Genomic DNA, 22,976 nt, shown 5'->3' with positions numbered 1-22,976 from the left:
CTAATAAGTTCCAACTAAAGACTATGAAAAAATAATAATTCCATGAATTTAATGGGATATAATAGTAATTCGAAGGAAATATGGGTTAACCTTTTTTAGACTTTATTACATTTAAGGCTAGGAAATTTTTGGTTAGATTATATTCTAAGTTATCTCATTATGGGTTAGGGATGTGTAAATAGGAAACCTTTGTATAGGATTGTAGAAGTTATCATCATATAAATAGTCTGTGTTGAGATAGTCAAATTATATGTTTGACAATTATATAGTGGATGGAGAAGCATTTTGTTCACTTTTGGATTACCTCTCCTTTGAAGATTTTTCAATGGGGGCCTATTTTTTTCTAGTCATGGTCTTATGCTTTGATGTGTTTCTATTTCCTTTTCTTACAAATTTGCTGATGGGAGAATGTATTTGGTCTCAAATAAATAAAAACAATAAATTTCTCATGTTGAATGCATTTAGGAAGAGAATCTACAACAATCATTTTCTATTCTTCTCACTCATTATAGAAGCTTTTGTAATCCCTTCACCTATTGCCACAATTATTGTTGCAAAGGTTCAGTGTGACCTCTAATTTGGTCTTTAAAATAATTCACATGCATGTCATAGAGGGTTTCCATAAATTATACATAGCCACACTTTCCTCTATAATTTGTTTCTCAACTTTCATTCTAACATTTTTCCTCACATAAATATCCTATACAAGGACCAGCATCTATGAAGATGATTTGTTTCCTTCCATGAAAAGACTTATTGAAGCATTATCTACCATCTTAATAAGACCATACATCACATAATTTGTTGATGTTATGATAGTGGTTGTTTCAAATATAGTAGCTTTTCCTAATTGTGGTGATGTCAATAAAAATATAGGAACTTTAGGGCTTCCCCACACAATAGTTTATCTTTATAAGGAATTGTGGCTTATTTATATTTTTTGCATTTTCTTAGGCCATATTGATTTGCAATATAATCATTGTATTGCCTATGGTGGAAGATATATATGAATTTTGTGCACTCTTGACTTCAAGATGTTTGATAAGGGGTAAGGTTGAGATTTCCTTAGGGATGTATTTCTTCATATACTTGAGTCACTTGGAAGGCCTTATTTAAGAACAAGACATCCGGTGAGTATAAATTTTTTTTTGTTTGATTAAATTTATTTGTGGGAGGTTCCATTTCTAATCATTATTTATTTGATGGTAGGTCTAGCTATATAGAGAGGCTTTTTAGTTGTGTGGCATGATTCTTAATGTTGTATGAATGGTGTGTGAAGTAAGGATTTACATGATCTATGAGATTGCATAAATTACACAAGATACCACAAGCTATACATAAGACTCTGCTAGGCACGAAGACCGAGGCTAGCATGAAAGCTTGTTCAGGTTTATGTGCAAAGCATTTTTATAACATACAAGAACATGTCTCTTATGAACATAAATTATTCACTAAGCACGTATTTGCATAATGTTTAAATGTTCGCTCAACATTGATCACTTTTAAAGATGATATTGAATATTGATTCACAACTTTCATTCAATAGAAATGCATTTAACCATACATTTACTCCCACAATCAAATCCCATTTAAAACTTTTGAAAAAAATGTACCTTATAAATTGCTCATTACATAGCCTCCCTAATGATTATTTCTCCTTTATATATTTATATTTTCATTCTACCTATTACATTCTAACTATATAGTTTAAAATTGATCGTCATCAAGACATGTGTTTAAATAATACGATTAACATCCATGGTCATCTAATAATCTCCATCACAATGTCAAAATAATACAATTAACATTCATGACCTAATTATTAGTAAAAATAACGATTGATGATTTAACTCCAAAGTAATTGTGTCCGTCTTCAAACTCTTGCATGACTTCAAGTATTCCATGCGCCATTCATGTTTTACTGAACTTTTTATGAGTGGTACTTCTCTTTGATACCAGATCTTCACAATCATCCATTTCTCTGTAAATAGAAACTACAAAACGGTACCGTGATTGTGGGACATAATCAATGAAATTTATCTGTTTGTCAAACAAATTTACGGTGTTTGCGGGTTAAGCAGCTCATTCATATTGGAATCCATATGAAATGGGGAAAAAATGGAAATGGGTCATTTTGTAGTCCATGCTATTGATGAATCATTTTATAGTACACAAATGTAAAGGAAGAGTTAGTCACGTATCTTTAACTTTTACAGCATGGCATACATTATTAGTGGGGCTTGCCTGATTCACATGAAACTTCATTAAGTCCTCTTTTTCTACATTGAAAGTCATGTCATTGTTGACAAAACACATCCTTCTTCTCTCACTTGCAGCATATAAATAAACATGCTTAGCTTGATGTAAATTAACAGAGGCATTAGAATGGGTAGATCTCCTTCTGGGTGTTGCAAAGATATTTCTGTCATCAAACGTGGGGCCTGGAGTGCCCATGAAGACATGATTTTGAGAGAATATATCACAAATCATGGGGAGGGAAGATGGAGTTCTGTGCCCATAGAAGCAGGTGAACTAAAAGAAATTGTTTTTTTTATTATTCATTTCCAAAAGGTGGACATGTTAAGCTTTGTTATTAATAAAAAAATGGGGTTTTTCAGGCCTGAATCGAAGTGGAAAGAGTTGTAGATTACGTTGGATTAACTATCTTCGTCCAGACGTTAAGCATGGAAACATTTCTGCTGATGAAGAGGAACTCATTATTCGATTGCATGGACTTCTCGGCAATAGGTATACTATAATCTTTTTTCTGATGATGATCACTGAATATGATTGGAATAAAATATAAAAACTTTTAAGAGTTTTGAACTGGTATGATATAAACTAAAACATCATTTTTAAATACTATTTATTTAATAGCTAAAGATAAATTTTTGATCAATTTAAATTTATCAGTTGAGGTCTTTCTACTGTGTCCATCTTGAAAATAGATTGAAGTCTATTTCAATCTTAATCTTTTTCTACTGGAAATATGGTTCTATGAGAGCTTTTAGATCTATTTTTATAGAGGAGTAGGTCTTATGTAACAAACAAACATTATGTTACAGAAATATTTGAAATCATTTTATGTGAATTTAGGATGGGGCTATAAATTGCTCCATCAGAACATTCTCTAGACTTATCAATTACTTGAAACTTCAATTCTTAAGCTGAAATGCATTGCTTAAACTATAGAAAGACCAATTTTAAAATATTACTAACAACTTTTAGTAGCACTCATTAAAATTTAACTTTTAGCTTACAAATCAAGCCTTGGTATGTAATATTTAAATCATTCATTATCTTAAATATCTAGAGAAAATAATTGTTAGAATATACACTCTAATATAAACAAATTATTTATTAGTAATAATAAAGTGAGATGTAATAACAGGTCTATAATTTGTTTACTAGTTTATGTTGAAGTATAGAAACCATAGACCTAATGCCTATGAGAAATATATTACCAACCAATAACAATCAATTTCACAACCCTAAATCATGCTCAGCAAAAATTATTGCCGAGTGCTAGTTTTGCTCGGCACCTTAAGGAGCCAAGTGGCAGGAGAGTGTCAAGTGAGCTCGGAAAATGAAGAACAACTTGTCACCAATGGATGCCGAGTGAATTCGGTAGCCATTGGAGGGTGGAGCTCGCTAGAAGAAGGTACTGAGTGAACTTGGTAGCCATTGCAGAGATAAAAACTTCAACAAGACTTGACCAAGTGAAGATTTATAACGTGAATATTTTCACCATTAAAAAACAGAGAGCCAAAGTATGAAGCTTCTAAATAAACTTTTCAAATGCAATGAATAGAAGAAGAACAATGGATTCAAGTATGTTTGCTTACTTTTTATTCAACTTTGATTAAATCATTACAAAATCTGGGAGCATTTGGCTTCAACCAGAAAATCCTAAAATAACTCTAAAATTTTAAACAACTTCAATACTTCAAAAACTTTAAACTTGCAATTCGAATGGCTGCATACAATAATGCCTAGAGCAATCACTGCTTCACAGGTTGAATCAAACAATAAACTACGAACTTATAGAATGACACAAAGAAGTACGTGCAACTGCAGTCACATAACAAGCTTCCTTCTGTCTCTATAACGACTGGATCTGCTGATCACTTTCTTTCTACTCTGCAACTTCTCTCTAATCTGCTAAACTTCAACTACATGAATGAATGTGAGACATTACTTTTGTCTTCTACCACAAAAAATTTCCCCCTCTTTTCCAAATTTGAAAACTCACCTACTCGTAATAAGTTTTTTGATCATTCTACAAATGTCAGGTGGTAGGTGAGCGTTTGGCTCAAGGGGCAATAACATGTGAGATATTTTAACACTCCCCCTTTGTCCTGAGCCAAACAAACAAAGATCAATTCTAATCTAAATCAACCACACCAAGACACTCTCTTAGTGTACAAAACTTCCAATGTCTAATGGCTTGGTAAAAATGTCTACTAGCTACTACTCAGACTTACAAAATTTCATCTTGATATCCCCATTCTCCACCAACTCTCTGATGAAGTGATATCTGATCTCAATATGCTTGCTTCTCCCATGAAAAACTATATTCGTGGACAATGCAATTGAGGAGATATTGTCACAATAAATTGTGGTTCCATCCTCTTGCCTTTCATTCAATTCTATCAAAATCCTTCTTAACCAAATAGCTTGACACGCTGCTGCATTTACTTCTATGTATTTAGCCTCTACTGTAGATTGAGCAAAAATAGGTTACTTCTTGGATGCCCATGAAATTGCACCCGATCCCATATAAAACATGTATCCAAAAATGCTCTTCTTATCATCTATACTTCCAGCCTAATCACTATCTATATAACCTACCAACTTGAATTCATTTGTTGTAGTATACTAAATTTCAAATCCCTTAGTACCTTTCATATACCTTAGGATCCTCTTTCCCACTTGCCAATGGGAATCCTTTGGTGTTTTCATAAATCTAGAAATCAAACTTACTGCATGCATCAAGTCTAGCCGAGTTGCAGTCAAATACATCAAACTTCCAACCATGCTCTTGTATAGTGTTGGATCCATTCTCTTGCTAGAGTCTTCCTTGCTCAACTTCAAACCTATAGCTATTGGTGTGGGGGCTGACTTACTATTTTTCATTTTGAACCCTGCATATTTTTCTTGAGAGATAAAAATTCCATCATGCATCTGTTTTACTTCTATGCCTAGAAAGTATTTCAAAAGTCCTAGGTCTGTTATTTCAAACTCATTTTTTCATGACCTCTTTGAACTCACCAATTAGAGCCTTGTCATTACCAGTAAAAATTAAATCATCTACATACAAGACAATAATCAACACATTTCTATTTGCTTCCTTGAAGTAGAGAGTAGGCTCACCATTGCTTTTGATAAAGCCATTGCTCATCAAATATTAGTCAATCCTACTGTACCATGCTCTTGGAGCTTGCTTGAGCCCATAAAGAGCTATCTTCAATCTATATACTTTGTGTTCTTCACCTACAACTTCATAACCACGTGGCTTCTCCACATAGACTTCTTCCTTCAATACACCATTCAAGAAAGAAAACTTCACATCTATTTGAAATACCTTCCATTTGTGCTAAGTTGCAATTGCTATGACAGAACGCACAGTTTCCATTCTTGCAACTAGGGCATATGCCTGATCATAATCTCTGCCATACTATTGTTTGTAGCCCTTGACTACCAACCTTGCCTTATGCCTATCAATCTTGCTTTCAGCATTGCATTTTGTCTTGTAGACACATTTCTCTCCAATCACTTGTTTTTTGGGAGGCAATTTAGTTAGCTCTCATGTCTCATTCCTTTCTATAGCATCTATCTCCTCTTCCATGGCCTTACACCATTTTTTCTCTTTAATAGCTTCTTCAAAATATATTGGATCACTATGATAAAATAATGCAAAATTAACACTCTCATCATAATCATCATACCTTTTATCTTGGTATATCTCCCTAAGACTCTTGGTCTTTCTTGGTAATAGGGAGGAGAGTGTGGAATCAAAATCTTCACTACTACTTATCACTGACACTCGGTCATTCCTAGAGGAGCTCGGCAATGATTGAGATTTCTCGCCTTTTCTTCTATCTGCTCCTTCTTCTTCTTGTTCATTAGCATCCTCTTCACTCATAATTGGCACTTTACTTGAGGTGCTCGGTATTATCTTATTGTTCAATGGGTCATACAATCTGTATGCCTTTGATTCTAAGTTGTACCCTGTGAAGATGCACTTCACACCTTGGTCATCCAATTTTTGTCTTTGCTCTTTAGGCACATGTGCATGTACAACATATCCAAACACCCTTAGGTGTTCAACTGTCCATCTTCCTCTTGACCATGCTTCCATTGGAATTTTATCAGGACTTTCTTTGTAAGACACCTATTAATTAGGTAAATTTTTGTTTCCATGGCTTCTCCCCAAAATTCAGTTGGGAGACCTTTCTCTTTCATCATGTTCCTTGCCATTTCAACAATGGTCATGTTCTTTCTTTCAGCCACTCCATTTTGTTGTGGTGTATGGCTGGCTGTGAGCTCTTTCTTTATGCCATGTTTCTTACAAAAATTTACAAAAGAATTGGAGGTATACTCCCCTCCTCTATCTGATCTTAGGATTTTGATATAGTGTCCACATTCTCCTTCAGCCTGGGCTTTGAACTCAAGAAACTTATCAAATGCTTCAAATTTAGATTTCAAAAAATAAACCCATGTCCTATGACTGAAATCATCAATAAATGTCATGATATAAGTACTCTCCCTAATAGAAGTAACTTGCATAGGACCAACTAGGTTAGTATGCAGTAACTTTAATGGATAACTAGCCCTCCTAGAATTTTCAGAATTAAAGGGAAGCCTATGTTGCTTACCCAAAATACAAGCCTCACACTTGTCACATGAATTTCCTATTCATGGAAAACCTTCTACCATTCTTTTATTTGACAAAAAAATTAAACCAACATACCCAAGGGGACCATACCTGAGGTGCCATAGCTGTAAAAGTCTTCAATCACACTCCTTAGAGCTGATTGTGTGGAAGGTGTGACACCAACTTGAGATGAGAACCATGTCTCTATCTTCAAGAGAAACATTCTATTCTTTGTCATTTGAATTGTTGCAAGTAAGTTCTTGCTCCCATCCTTTTCATGAATGACACACCTATCATTCTCCATCAGCACTTTGTATCCATTTTGAATAAGCTGACCAATGCTTATCAAATTGTGCTTCATACCAGGGGCAAAATACACATTTTTTATTTCCTTCTTCTCACCTTGCTTGATGCGGACCATAATAGATCCTTTCCCTACTACTGGTTGGGTTCCATTGTTACCCATTTTAATCTTAGATTTGAAACTCTTGTCAATAAATGAAAATAAAGTTTCATTACCACTCATGTGGTTGCTACATCCACTATTGAGGTACCAAACTTCAGGGCTTCCTTCTTCACCAACATTACACATGATGAAGGCAGTGGCATTGTTTCCACTTTCCATATTCACGTCAGCCATATTTTCTTGTCCTGACTGATCAGCTTCTTCTAGCATTCACTTGCATAATGCCCATATTTATGAGAGTAGTAGCATTCTACATTACTCCTACTTGAGTTGTAATTTTTCTTACTTTCTCTTGAAGTATTTTGTGAGCTACTTGCTCCATCTGCTCTTCCTGAGCTTTCTGCTACAACATTTTTTTTTCCTCCATTACCTCAGCCTCTACCTCTGGAGTTTCTACCTGAGCCTTTTCTTCCTCTCCCCCTTCCTCTTGGATTTGACTGAGCCTTGAATGTTTGCTCTTGGGAAGAAGAAGATGCAGATCTATTGATCCTATGCTCATGGGTTTGAAGAATACCCATCAACTCATCTATTGTCAAGATAGTAAGGTCGTTTGCCTCTTCTATTGTCATGACCAAATTTTCATATTTATGAGGTAAACTCCTCAATATCTTTTCCACTATCCTCTGCTCTTGATAGTCTTCTCCATTTGAATTTAGTTGGTTAATCACATTGGAGGTTCTTGAACTGAAATCTGCAACTGATTCATTTTTCTTCATCTAAAGGTTCTCAAACTCCCTCCTTATATTATGTGGCTTTACTATACAGACTTTATCAGTCCCCTTGAAGTTTGTCTTAAGGATATCTCATGCTTCCTTTGCATAATTTGTTTCTGCAATCTTGAAAAAAATAGTTTTTGTCATTGTTGCCTCAATAAGACTTAATGCCTTTGCATCCTTTCTCCTTGACTCTTTCAACTGAGTCTTTTGTGCATTTGTGAGAGTAGCATACTGAGTTGGATCTGTCACATCATTGAATTCATTAACCACAAAATCTCACAAATCATTAGCAACCATTATGGTTTTCATTTTCTTTGCCCATATATCATTATTTTGTCTATTGAAGGGTGGTAGTTGCTACCATATCTTTCCTGCATCTCTTGACATGTTAAATATCCCAAAAAAAATTGCCCTAACTCACTTTGGATGTGGGGCCTCAAAGCTCTGATACCATGTGAGAAATATATTACCAACCAATAACAATCAATTTCACAACCCTAAATAATGCTCAAAAAAAACTATTGTCGAGTGTCAGTTTTGCTTAGCACCTTAAGGAGCTGAGTGGTAGGAGAGTGTCGAGTGAGCTCAACAAATGAAGAACAACTTGGCACCAATGGATGCTGAGTGAACTTGGTAGCCATTGGAAGGTAGAGCTCGATAGAAGAAGGTACCGAGTGAACTCGGTAGCCATTGCAGAGATAAAAATTTCAACGAGACTTAACCGAGTGAAGATTTATAACGTGAATATTTTCACCATTAAAAAAAGAGAGCCAAAGTATGAAGCTTCTAAATAAACTTTTCAAATGCAATGAATAGAAGAACAATGGATTCAAGTATGCTTACTTGCTTTCTATTCAACTTTGATTAAATCATTACAAAATTTGAGAGCATTTGGCTTCAACTAGAAAACTCTAAAACTTTAAACAATTTCAATACTTCAAAAACTTTAAACTTGTAGCTCTAATGGCTGCATACAATAATGCCTAGAACAATTACTGTTTCATAGGTCAAATCAAACAATAATCTACAAACTTACAGAATGACACAAAGAAGTACGTGCAACTTCAGTCACATAACAAGCTTCCTTCTGTCTTTGCAACGATTGGATATGCTGATCACTTTCTTTCTGCTCTACAACTTCTCTCTAATCCGCTGAACTTCAACTGCATGAATGAATGTGAGACATTCCTTTTGTCTTCTACCACAAAAAATTTCCCCCTCTTTTCCAAATTTGAAAACTCACCTACTGTAATAAGTTTTCTGATCGTTCTACAAATGTTAGGTGGTAGGTGAGTGTTTGGCTCAAGGGACAATAACGTGTGAAATATTTCAACAATGCCAAGTCTCAATTTGTTGCCAAAAAATAACTAGTTTGCAGTTAAAAGAGTTTCAAAGAGCTGCTACAGCATAATAAAAGGAAAGGTATTGAGTTTGGTGTGAGTGCATCAACTGTTCAAAAATTTTAATAATAATTCATAATATTGGAGCTGAAACAGTTCATCATAGACAAGTAATACAATATGATAAATAGAAGACTTGTTTAAGTTGTTATATTATTATAAAGATCCACTTATGTGATTTTTAATCAATTATATTGATATATATATTTCCGAAACCTTTTTGGCATAAGAATAGAATAATTTCTTTAAGACTCGATTCTCACAAACTTTTCTAACTTTTAAAAGATCATTAGTCTTCAATATACTCAACAATCAAATGATCCAAACATAACACATTATTTAATGTTATATGCAGATGGTCTCTGATTGCAGGACGGCTATCTGGTAGAACAGATAATGAAATAAAGAACTACTGGAACACAAAACTAAGCAAGAAGTGCCTTCCACACAACCAGCCCATCAAAAAATTGAATCTTGCTCATTCTGAAGATTATACTCGTGTCCATAAATCTGCTCCCATCAAAACAAAGGCGATTAGATTATCAAGGTGCTGCAACAAAAATGAGGTCACGGCTAGCATTTCAAATCATCAAGACTATAATTCCCCTGTTGGTGCCAAAAATATGAAGAATTCCAAGTTATCTGAAGAGTAGCTGTTGACAGAGAATGAGTCTGGAATTCAGAAAAGTTTTGCTCAGTTGGAATTTCCATCCATGCAAAATACTGATCAATTTTCTCAACCATTCATGCCCAATTTAGTCGAGTCTCCATTGCAACTTTCAAAGCATGTTACAGAAAATGAATCTGAAGCATCAGGGAGTTCTTTGAATTTCAATCAAATGCAAAATGTGGACGTTGATTTTCTATCCTGCCCAAATTATAATCTGGACAATGTCACAATCGATGCAAGACCTGGTAGTAGATTGGAAGAAGGAATGGATGGAATCTACACAAGTTCTCAGCAGTATGATTGGTCAAATTGGTTAAATGAATTACAATATTTATAGATGTTCTTTTATTTTACATGTTTTTGTCAATAGTTAAGAAAATATCATATAATCTGTTTTTAAAGATTTTTAAAAGTACTTATGAAATAGAAACATTATGAAAAACTGTTAGGACTTAATAATTTTTATGTCTTTTCAAATAAATAACTGTTTGAATGGGATTGTTGTACAAAGCTACTGAAGATATTAAACTATATAACAAAACACAGCAGCTGCTATTGAGATATTTGTCTATCTTTAATTCCTTAAAACTATATTCAAATTTATATGATGTTTTACCAGACGTTCAACTCAATTGATTGACTTATGTTTTTCATTTTTTACACTCAATATCATAGAAGTATCATAGAATTGTCCATGAGAAGGGATTTCGTAAGTGAAATTTATTTTATTTTATTTCTATGATAAAGTCTAATCAGTTATTCTAATTTAAAAGTATAAGTACAGATAAATTAAACTATCAGCTGTATGTTTTTGTACATTCCACATGAGTCAATAAGATTTTTTTTTCAGGACTAATAAGAAAATTGATTACAAATAATGAACTAAAAATATTTGTGGTAATCAAAAAATTGTTGAAAGATGTTTTGACATAAAGAGAGACAAAGACCATCATTGGCATAAATGACATAGTAATATTAATGACACCTTAAATTCATAAAGATGAGTGGTGTGTCAAAGTCCAAGAATTATCATATTATGGTAATGATGCTCAATATAATAAAAGAATCGATGACCAAACAGTTTTATGTTTTGTGCATACTTTTATAACATTGCAAAATATGAAATATAAATATCAATTATAGGCAAGAGCCTACACCACAATGGTAAATTGTGAGTCTCTTACCTGTAAGGTTTACCCATAAAAAATGTCATACCATGGGATATGATGACATCTTTAGAATATGGTGTGGAAGGTTTCTCCAATAATTTTATTCAATCTAGTTTTGCAATAACATCACTACCTATGATTGTACTTGACAACTTGGAAATGGCTAAACAATGAATGAAAATTGTTGATCAATTAAATATGTCCCATATAAGTAGATTACATCATCATGGAGATAAAGCATCAATCTTTTCCCATGTTTTTCTAATGTGGTCAAAGTATTAATCATTCAAATAGTCCTTTTGCTTCTAAATATAGGGAAAAAGAAACAAAATCATTACCACCACACTTGAAAAAAAAAGAACTTCTTAAGTCTTCTGGAACCTTCTTAATGCATAAGTACACAATTATATGATTGCACTAAACAAAATTATTATTTTTAATTAAAAGAGGTCAAAAAATTATTGGAAGCTATATTTGTGGTTCATTGCAAAGCTACCCTTTACAATTTCTACGGAAGACTAAATATAATAAAGTAAATAACTATTAGATAAATCTTGTGTTTGATTTTTCGATATGTGCTAAATTCATAGCCCAATAATAATAATAATAACTTAACCCAAAAACCTTGTCAGCTACACCTTTACAACCCATTTAACTTTGCATTTATCTATTCCTATGGTTTCAGTATAGATCATTCCAAAATACATGTTAAACTTATAGAAATTCATATTATACTAGCTTAATTTTGGCCCAACACTCTAAGACTTGTTAGTATTCATTCAACTTCCTCAAGTTTCTCTAAAACTCAACCATTACATGCTATTTCCCATGCTTGTTAGGGAATATTTCAAAAACCCATGTTTAACAACTAAGAGAGGGATAAAAAATTATTAATACAAAAATAGAAACAAAAAGGAGAGCTCGACAAGGAGCTCTATCATGAGAAACAATGTCATCTAACTCATGAGACATATCCAAGGGTAGCTTCAAAAACCCATGTTTGGATGTTACATTGGACTTGTATTTATTATATGGGACAAGAGGAACAATCAAAATTTAGATAAGTGATAAAAAGTCCTAGAATTCATTATATTTTATTTAACTTACACTTACTTCATACATCTCTTAAGCAGATTGATTAGACATATTAATTCGTCAAATTCAAACACTGGTTGAATTTCATTAGAAATAGCAAGTCTAATTGGATACAACAATAAAAAAATTAAATAATATGTTTCAAACATCAAGAATAATATATGAATACATGAATTTATTACTAACCCTTTAAAATGGAAATTTTATTACAATTTTGACACCCAAATATATATTTTAGTCAAACCCTCACTTTACTATAAACTATTCATTGTTAAATTACAATACAAGTGCAGAACTTAGTTTGGATGTAACTCAATGAAAATTTCATACGTAAGCGAATATATAATTAATGTCAGTTAACTACAAAATAAGTGGTTCAAAAAAATTAATACTATTTAGCCTACCATTAATAATGTGTAAAGATGAGAAATATACGGATGAAAAATCATTAAATGAAAATGAAAGTAGGGAACTTATATAGCTGGAACTAGTAAATTGAGAAGTAAATAAACATTGTAATTGTGATTGTGTCTTCAAATTCATAATAAATAATTATGCATATTTAAGGTCAAAATTCATTCTTGATGTAACATGTTTAGTACTTTTATATTTTCTAATCTTTTGAAGAAATAAATCTGGAAGATAGCATCATTCTTATCATCAAAAAGTAAAACCACAAAATGAAACCAATGTAATAATGCTACCTAGAACAAAGAAAGCATCGAGGCATCCTTCCACCAAGGCCAAATACTTGTAATGTTGATCTTGTGGAATAATTCCACTAGAGAAATTGAGACGAGTAGTTCAAAAGTCTCACAATCTTTGTGTGTCGGTTAAAATTAAACATACACATCCTCTCAATTATAGAGAGACATTTTAGACTTGCAAAAAGAGTTTTTTGGGGTACGAATGCCATGCTTATGGAAGTGAAGATTACGTAAACCTAAGACTTGAGAAAATGGTGGGTCTTACATTTGAATTAATGGAGTCCACCAAAGATTGTGTTGTTTAAAAATGACTCATCTTACAAGTTGGCTCCATTCTAATGATTTGTAGCTTCCCATGCAAGTCAAATGGTTTTGCAACAAAATAAACTCTGATTTGTATTGATTCTCACATGATCAGATTGGTCTAGAAGGAAAGTTTGACAATGTAAAAGAAATCGGAGGAAATGTGATGACAAAGAAGAACTTTCCTAGTTTTATTTCTTGAGGTGCTCCAAACAACCCATTTGAGGTACAAGGATTATCTTCTTTCTAGGTGGAAATGAGGCCAAGACCACCAAATATTTTGGGAAGACAATGAGACTCCTAACCCACTACATGAAAACCATGTTTCTTTATATTTGAAGTCCATAAAAAGTCACATGAAAAATTATCAAGCTTATTATAAGTGTACTTGGATAATGACCAACAAGAGGAGTAATAAACATGTGTGGTTGCAAGAAATTTCAAACAAATTTGAAACCTTTGATCAAGGGAGAGAGACTTGGTCAACTAGTAGGCCAATTTGGTCTCAATTTTTTTAAAGCACAACATTCCAAAGTTGTGTGGTTGAACTATGAAAGGAAAAAGGGATTCCCAAAAACCTATAAAACTTGGCCATGTTCAATCCATTTCTAGTCATACTAAACAATCCATTGAAGAGCCAGAAAAAATTATTGATGATAGTTGTGAGTTTTGTACCACTGAATGGTTGAGCTGAAATCCAAACAAAAGGTTCCCAAGTAATGAAGAGAATTTTGGATATTCTCTCTATCCTCAATGAGGGTGAAGAAGGAATCATACATGAAAAATGACCATTCACAAGTTGGGATCTTGAATTGGGAAGGGAAATATCTTGAATTCGGCCAATGGAAATACTTGAGGCAAAAAGAAATCAAAGCCTTCTATAGAAAAAACATACACATAAGGAGCTAAAAGGAAACCTTGACAAATAACCTAGTTGCAAGCCAAAAGTATGAGATTGGCAAATAATTTTTATATAAGAGGCTTCTGCAAAGAGCATTTCAATAGAAAGGACAAAGTGAGGTTCAAAATTAAGATTTTTTAACATAACCAAAATAAAAGGCCACTCAATTCGATCATATGCTTTAGTAAAATCAATTTTGAGAAAAATAACATTCGAGGATTAGAAATGTATACCCATTCCATGCCCTCCCAGATACTATGCTATTATACAGAATGAATCTGGATGGTATGAAATCAATCTACTATAATCCATGGAAGAAGATGGAAAATTTTAAGAGCAAGGGTCATGGCTATAATTTTATAAAATACATTGAGCAAGGTAATTAGGTGCTAGTTGGGTCACTAGATTTAGGTATGAACTTTATATTTTCTTTGTTTATTTTTGTACTAATGAGCCATTTTGAATGCTTCAAGATAAACAAAATGAAGGCTCGGCCCAACACAATCCCAAAGAATTTTGTAAATTCACATGAGAAGCCATCACGTAAAGACATATTTTAAATATATTAAGGCTAGCCTAATAAAATCTCAAGCAAATTTTGTGTGTTTTGTTCGGATCAAAATCTCCTCATAAGAGCTATTCATACAATTGTACACTACTAGGCTTGAAGACTATGGCTAGCATGCATGTTTGTTGGTAAAGCATATTTTATGAGTAATATGACACAAGAATTCATCTATTGTGAACACAAATCTTAGATGTTCATGTAGCATTTATTGATATTTAGACAATGTTGAATACCGAACCAAATTGTCCTACACTATAAATGTATTCAACCATAAATTTGCTCCTATGATCAAATCTCCTTTATTTATTATTGTACTTATTAAACCTTCCATATTTGTACTTTATAAGCTATTCATTATAGAACCCACCTACCTCAACATTATTTGTTCATTTTTCAACATTATTTGTTCATTTAAATTATGCTTTTATACTATATTTACATTCCAACTATATAAATTTAAATTAATCTCCATTAGAAATATGTAATTTGAACATTACAATTAACAACCATCACCTACTCATTTTTAAAGATAGTGATTGACCTTTGAACTCCAAAGTAGTTGAGTCCATCTTCAAACTCTTGATTTGTCTTTATTAACAATATTGTTGGATTCTACAACTTCAAGTAATCACATGTGCTATTTAAAACCTAATGTTTTATATACACTCATGGCTATTCAGCCAATTAAAACACATGATATATATATAGATTTTTTTACTAAATATCCCGAAGTATGCTATGTGGTCTTCACAGCCATCGGTTTTCCTAAAATGGGTAAATAGAAACTACAATACTCTGATGAGGAGACGTCATCTGTGAAATATGTCAAACGAAAGTTTTCGTACTGCTGAGATGAAATCTAAAAGTTCAATTCATTCACAATTGAATCGATGTTATATAATAATAAAATTAAATAAGTTGTATAGCCCATGATATTAATGATGTATTTTATAGTCTAGAAATGGAAGGAAAAATTTACACACGTGTCTTGAAACTTAAAATCATGGCAAACTTTATTAGTGGGGTCGGACAGTTCAAATGTGCAAGTTCGCCTGATTCACATGATGAAAATTATTTCATTGTTGACAAAACATATTCATCCTTCTTTTGTCATGTGCAGTATACAAACATGTTTCGCTTCATGTAATTTAACACAGGCCTGAATAGAATTTGTAAGAGTTGTAGATTGTGATGGATTTCGATTGCATGGACTCCTCTTCAATAGGTATTATATTATCCTTTTAATGGATCATCATTTGGCTTTGTTATCATTTAGAAGAATCTTATTTCTATGAATAGATTTTGATGGAATAGTAATAATTGCCACCAATTTGTGATTCAAATAGAGTTTTTAACTTTTGTAGGTCCTAAAAAAACATATCATTGAAATACACAGAATGATACAAAATTAAATCTTCTATATTTCCTTAAAACATAAAATGTCTTTTATTAAGAAAAGAAGCAATTAACGGGTGTTGACCCAAAGTACAATCAAAAATCTAGACACCAATTATAGAACAATACCAATGCCTAGTAATGAAATCAAATCTCCCTCAATCAAAGACAAAGGTCCACAAGCGACTGACCTGCCAACCATGGTCAACACTTTCAATTAATGACTTGGGACAACCCCCATAATAGTTGCAAACTTAAACCAAAAAAGACAACGAAGGACCAGAGTGTGCCCTTTAAAACTACCAGCAATCACTCAATCATAGGGAAAAGAAAAGCTAGAATAGGAAATCACCATAACAACAAGGGAGAAAACTTAGGTCATCCATGTCTGTCAAAACTCTAAGCAAAAATATAGAACCAAACAAGACTATACCTCTAGCCTTCGCAAACACAATACATATCTTCCAACCATGGGTCCAAGCAGGGCTCAGCCTCTAGCCTTTGAAAATGTAGTCAAAAGTCTTCCAACCCCCCATAAACTCTCATATCACCATAATGCCTATGAGAGGAGCAAGGAGGAGGAAGACTAAACCCCAAAGATAAAAGTTGTTCCCCCTTCTTTCACTAAGAAAAATACTAAAAGTAGTGCAAGTGGAAAAAATCTATATAGGAATCTCCTGTACTTCCTAGCACCCAAAAATGATCTCCACCTCAATACGAGATTGCTCCACCTCCATAGGAGTTGTGAACATAAAAGCAAATAGGAAGACCCAATCCATCTTTGAAGGCAGTAACACACCTCTCTGCATCAAAGCATTTAGTTGCAGAGTCATCCCTTCATCATATGAAGTCCACTATCCAAACATGTTCTGTCCAACTAGATCTCTAACAATAAGTAAGAGATACTTATAAACAACAGAACGAGAGTACCCTTTGAACCCATTCACTGCCACTTCCCCCAACAACCAACTGCCTCCATAAGCTTTTCCCCCACCTCAACTGGAAGCAAGAAAGTGAAAGAATAAAATAGAGGACACTTCCACCACATAGGCATTAGAAGCCCAGAAATGATTGCCTCAACCATTCCACCACCAAATAGAGGAATCCTTCACCTCAAAGCACAAGGAGCTAAAGGAAACCCCCAAGAAGCAAATGAATCCCAAAATGGTGAAAAAAAACTGCACTCCACAATAGTGTCCAACTAAGGGGGTCCACTAACGGGAAACCCCATGAAAGTGAAGACATGTCTAGGGAGAAAAAACACATCAATAGAACTAGAAATAAGGATAGGGACAACATTTCTCCTCCAAACTAGACCATTGACATCGAAGCCCTTGTAGACCCTAGGAATCATAGGAGCCTCATGAGACATAATAGGATACCCCAAAGAGAAGCACTATCGTTGGAGCCACAACACATAGTCATCCCAAGCAAACCCATTTTCCCCTTCATCTCCAACAAACTCCAAATACAAGAGAGACCACCAAAGGCAGTGACCAACACCACACCTAGGCCAAAAAATCCAACACATCCAAAGCCCAAGGTGGGGAACATGCAGTTGCTATTAAAAAATATTGTCAGCCACAAACTCCACACCCTTCCACACCATATCAAGCCCAAAAAGGTATCTACGGTAACATCAGAACTATGGAGAAAACCAACAAAGTCATCATAGGAAATCCCCACCCAATAGAGAGCATAGAACCCCTCAGAATAGAGAACAACCCCTGGGCCAAAAAAAACCCAGGAAAAAAACAAGAAACCCCCATCATCGCAACAAACACCACTCCAACAAGACACATAGGCATGTCGAGGACCCTCCAACCATCAAGATTGTCATCCTTAGACTCCTCACCGCAGCCATCATTGGCATCCTTGGCACCAGAAACCCTAGTCGCTCTCGCTCTTGCTCATCAATTTCCACTTATGTCATACTTGTAACAATTAAAAAGATAAAATGTTATAATTTATAAGTGACATTAATTTCCATGAATTGAAGAAAGGGAGAAATTAACCATTAGTACTTAAAAAGTGGGTGTATAGGAAACATAAGATTAATACTAAAACTAATCAATAGGAAACACAAGATCAATACTTAAACCAATCAATGCATACCAAAATTAACCACATAATATTGCAAAATTTATATTAATCCCATAAGAAAAAGCTTTCAAGAGTTAAAAGATAATATCATTTACTTTACTAAAAGGAATGCTAATAATTACAAAATAAAATCTTAATGAACTATTGACACAAACATGCTTCAAATAGCCTTGAAGTTTGTAATGTTTTCATCCACATGCAAGTTTCTATTACAAATATGTCAATGTATAATGACTTTTTAAAGGGAGTGTTGAACAATCTAGAATTTTTTTTAATTTTCCAACAAGAGATGTGATGTAAACCATCCCATAACATAAAAATGATATTTGATAAAATCAAGGTAAATTTCACCACAAGTGTGATGCACATGCAACATGGGCATACACAATTCAACAGAATCTTGAAAAATGACAAAACCATATCAAATTTCTATCTTGGAAAGATAGGAAATAAAATTTTAAAAAAATGTTTTCCTCTTGTATAAGGTTCATATCACCAATAGTGTCACTTATTAAATTATTGATTTAGGTCATAAGAAGAAATGTTAGTTCTAGAATAGTGTTCATAGAAGAAAGGCATGCACCTTCTTTTACACCTATAATTTTTCTTTTCTATGATTGTGATACTAATTATCGTAAATCGAAACTGCATTTTATGCTTATTCTTGAAATAGACTAAAATCGTGAAGGAAATTTAATTAACAATTTTTTTGTTGATATTGGATGTGGACATCGTAATCCCTACTGAAGACACCTAAATCTAATCACACAAATTCGTAATCAAAGTTAGTCATCTTCTAAAGAATATTTTAATTAAGTATTAAATATTTGATTATTTTAGCGCTATTCCCTAATTAATTAATTAATTATAGCTCAATTAATAAATTAACACATAACCAATAGTCTAATTTATTAATAAACAACCAATAGTCTAAATTATTAATAACATCCCCCTTCCTCTATTAAATTAAATAAATGAAAAACTCATTTAATTTAATCTCCAAAATCCATCTCTATTTAATTATTTGAATTAATTAAATCATTCCACCCATAAACTCATCCTCTAAACTAGCAATTATCCAAACTCAACTCATGCACCAATAACTTCTCTTTTAATTAAATAATTTATTTAGTTAGTTAAATATCATGCACTAATAATTCTCCTTTAAATTTAATTAATTAATTAATTAATTAAGCTCATCCACCAACCTTTTCTCTAACAAATTTTTCCACCTCCCACATCATCTAGTCAACTAAACCAGCTCACCTATCTTGACTGAAACACATCATCTCCTCTTCCATGTCTAAAATCCCTCTCCAAATCACTTGCACAAATTAAGGCATGATTTATTCACTCTTACTCAAGCCCAAGTCCACTCTCATGCCACATCTCCATCATCCACCTCTAAATGTAGAAGTCTTAAACCTCCACCTATAACACTCATATTAAGCCTATCTCGCACCTCACTCAGTTAACTATCCATCAAAAATTCTTATCTCCTCTTCACCCAATTGCCTATAAAATGAGCCCTTTACTCCTCAAAAATCATCCACCTTTTGAGTAAACTTATTATACTATTTTGAGAGCTAATTACTATAAAAGCACTATTTGGCACTATTCATATTTTCATACATCCATTCCCAACTCATCCATTGTTGAACCATCGAGCACACATCCACATATCACGATCGTATTAATGTATCAAGGAGGCTACATGGAGGTATAAGGTTTGAGTTATGTGTATTTGGTTTCCTTTTGGTTAATCTCATTTGTTTCATTAATATTAGTCTGTCAATTTTTAGTTTATTCTTCGTATTCTTAGCACATTTATTGTTATCGCATAAATTTTGGAATGTCTAGTGAGACCCACTTCAACAAGTAATTCATTAATCCTTTTGCTATTTTGCTATCTTTTACTAATGGACTAATTGACTAATCTCTTTTGGCCACATGCACAAAAGAATAATTGATGATGCAAACACACAAATCAGATCTTGCACAACATATGAAAAAACTGTCAATTTTTTGCAAACTCACGACTGCAAGAATGCTAGTACGACCCTACGAGAACATGAAACTACTCCTATGGTAACATAAATACTAAATTAATTAAAATCATGTACTTCCTGTAGGGCCCATTTGCCGTTGCACCAAAAGCCATGACTTTTAGTGAACATGGAACACCACATAATTAACCACCTGTGGGCAGGGGAGCGTGTCGCATCACCCAACAATCTCCCCCTCGACGCGCATACCAGGTGCTTATGCGGGTCGAGAAGGCACCGGGGAGATTTGAACCCATGACCAGGCCAAAACCAGGCTCTGATACCAATTGTAGGGCCCATTTGCCATTGCACCAAAAGCCATGACTTTTAGTGAACATGGAACACCACATAATTAACCACCTGTGGGCAGGGGAGCGCGTCGCATCACCCAACACTTCCTATCTTTTATATTTTTTGACAAATTTTATCATTCCTACCTTCATGGGAACACGTATTCTATCTGTGAGAATGTGAACTTTCCTAGCAGAAATTATTTGTTAGGATTAACTAGACAAAAATAACAATTACATACAAATATAACCAATATCATAAAATAGTAAATCACACATAAGAGAACACAAGACATAAATATTTAATGTAGTTCATCCAATCCCTAGGCTATGTCCATGAAATAGCGAGTCCAATATTCATTATTATCCATTTTTTACAATTTGTAATCCCTTATAGCTCAATATGGCCACAATAAGCTACAATATCATCATACATTATGAAATGTCTAACCCTAAGCCATTTTATACAAGCTTTTTTCAGTGTACAAAATTAGGGCTAGAATAAATCATCCAATAAAAAATAGTAACTAGTGTCTTTTATAATAAAAAAGTATGTTGATCTTTTGAGGGCTCTACCCTAAGACCCCACAAGGGGTACTGCCCCTTGACCCCAACTTGGGGATGCTGCCCCCAAACCACCGTAGTAATAATCTAGGGGGAAAATCACACCAAATAAAGCAAGAAAAATTAACCTCTAAGTCTAATTAGGCTCCACATCACAAAAATCTCCCACTTGGAGACTAATCAGACTCCACAACAATAACCTCTCACTTGGAGACTGATCATAGCATTGCTAAAATTGTAGCTCCCACTAGAATGTAAAATCACCCCAGACTTTGTCGTTCTTTAATTACATGTTCATTCTAGAATACCAACCAAAGCTAAAGAAGAGTTTAGCTTCTCCCTTGTCACTGCCTTTGTAAACATATATACTAGACTATTGTCTATATGTATCTTCTCTAGCTTTAATTGTCCATCATCCAAAATTGACCGAATGAAATGGTACCACAACTATATGTGTTTGGTCTTTGGATGTAGAGAATAATTCTTCACAAGATGAATGGCTCTCTAACTATCTGTAAATAAATAAGTACCCATCTAAGTGTGCCCTAACTCTTCCATAAAGAATTGAAGCCATGACATCTCCTTGGTTACCTTTGTAGAAGCAACATACTCTACCTCTATAGTAGATAATGTATTTACCTTATGCAACCAAGAAATCCAACTCACTGTTATCCTACCAATAGTAAAAACATATCATATAATACTCTACATGGTATCTAGACCCCCTATCAAATTTGAGTCAACATAGCCTTGTAAATTAGTAGTGCATCCCCCAAAATGTAAATATTTATTGAATGTTCCCCTCAAATACTTGAGAATCCATTTAATTGCATTCCAGTGGTCAATCCCAAAATGACTCATACACCTACAAACAACTCCCACTACATGTGCAATATATGGCCAAGTACATATTATAGCATACATTAAACTTCCTATAGTTGAAGCATAAGGTACCTTGGACATTTTAGCCTCCTCTTCTTGTGTCTTTGGACACATCTCCTTAGTCAACTTCAAATATTGAGGAAAAAGTGTGCTAGCATCTTTGGCATTCTCCAAAGAGAAACGTTGCAACACCTTCTCAATATAGTCAACTTGAGATAATGTCAATTTTTTGTTCTTCCTATCTCTATAAATTTTCATACCAAGGATTTTTTTTGCTACCCCCAAATCCTTCATAGAAAATAAATTTGTTAACTATTGTTTTAACCCCTTAATATGATCCATGTTAGACCCATCTATAAGTGTATCATCAACATATAAACATAAAATAATATAGTTATCATCATTCAACCTCTTAAAATAAATACAATGATCTTAATGACATCTAGTGTATCCATGCTCATGCATAAAATTGTCAAATTTTAGATACCATTTTCGAGGTGCTTGCTTCAAATGATATAAACTTTTCTTCAATCTATACACTAAATTCTCCTTACCTTTGACCTCAAATCCCTATGGTTGTGCCATATATATTTCTTCATCTAGATCATCATGTAGAATAGTCATTTTAACATCAAGCTACTCCAAATTCAAATCTTCAATAGGTACAATGTTTAAAAGAGTGCGAATAGAAGTTATTTTAACAACATGACAAAATATCTCATCAAAATCAATGCTCTTTTTCTTTGCAAATCCTTTTCCAACTAACCTAGCTTTAGATATTTTCTCACCACCATCCTCTTCTTTCAGCCTATAATCCCATTTATT

The 22,976-nt window shown here is 33.5% G+C and overlaps 1 pseudogene; it reads left to right on the top strand.

Annotated features, from left to right (window-relative positions):
- Positions 1-2,385: 2,385 nt before the first annotated feature.
- LOC149532881 (uncharacterized) lies at positions 2,386-10,466 on the top strand (annotated as a pseudogene).
- The last annotated feature ends 12,510 nt before the right edge of the window (positions 10,467-22,976 follow it).

Source organism: Cupressus sempervirens, chromosome 10, assembly GCF_028749045.1.
Source record: "Cupressus sempervirens isolate cs-2001-9-10 chromosome 10, ASM2874904v1, whole genome shotgun sequence".
Classification (NCBI taxonomy): Eukaryota; Viridiplantae; Streptophyta; class Pinopsida; order Cupressales; family Cupressaceae; genus Cupressus; species Cupressus sempervirens.
The sequence above is the reverse complement of the archived record's forward strand: the minus strand, read 5'-3'. Positions and strand labels throughout refer to the sequence as shown.